This window comes from Meleagris gallopavo, chromosome 5, assembly GCF_000146605.3.
Source record: "Meleagris gallopavo isolate NT-WF06-2002-E0010 breed Aviagen turkey brand Nicholas breeding stock chromosome 5, Turkey_5.1, whole genome shotgun sequence".
Lineage (NCBI taxonomy): Eukaryota > Metazoa > Chordata > Aves > Galliformes > Phasianidae > Meleagris > Meleagris gallopavo.
In genome coordinates, this window is record NC_015015.2 from 27,931,890 (window position 1) to 27,932,614 (window position 725).

Below are 725 nucleotides of genomic sequence, written 5' to 3' on the forward strand. Positions count from 1 at the left end.
GGCGGCACCGCAGCGCCAGCGGCGCCCCCGACGCCGAGCGGTAGCACCGCTCCTCCATCAGCACGGCACCCCGCTTCCGCCGGGAAGAGAAAGGAAGGGAAGGGGCGGGCGGCGCGTGCGCGGAGCTGCGGAGCCTGTCTGCCGGCCTGGCTTTAGGGGCTCCGGTTGCGTTGTTCTCCTGTGCGCCTACTCACCGTGACGGAGCGGGGCAGGCGTTTTCGCCCTGCCTGCCCCCCTCCGGTACCAACTTTCCGTGGGCAACTGCCTGCATTCGTGGCAGCTGCAGATCCCCTGCGTGGGTGCCGCGTATAAACAAAGGAGCGGCGAAAATGGGGGCCGAAGGGCTGAGGGGAAAACCGGTGGGAAAAAAAGCCTCCGTACGCTGAAAATGGGACGCTAACATTAGAGATGGGGGCTGCGCGTTTTTACGAGGAGAGCAGGTGCTAGAAGTGACGGCGGAGGAGGTGGGCGCGGGGCAGGAGCTCGCGCCGTGCGAGGTGATGGAGCGGGGCGAGCTCCCGGCGGGCGGCGGTGATCCCTCGGTGAGAGGCGGGGAGCCGCCCCGTGCCGCCGTCCCGTGCCGCCGCCGCTCGTTCGGCCTTTCTCAAAACACGTGCATTTGTGCATGGAAACCTGAGCCCGTCTGTACGAGCTTCGGCAATACCAAAGCGCCGGCTCTCGCTCTTAGGTCACCGCATCCCCACCCGGCTGGAGCACGGCGCGCG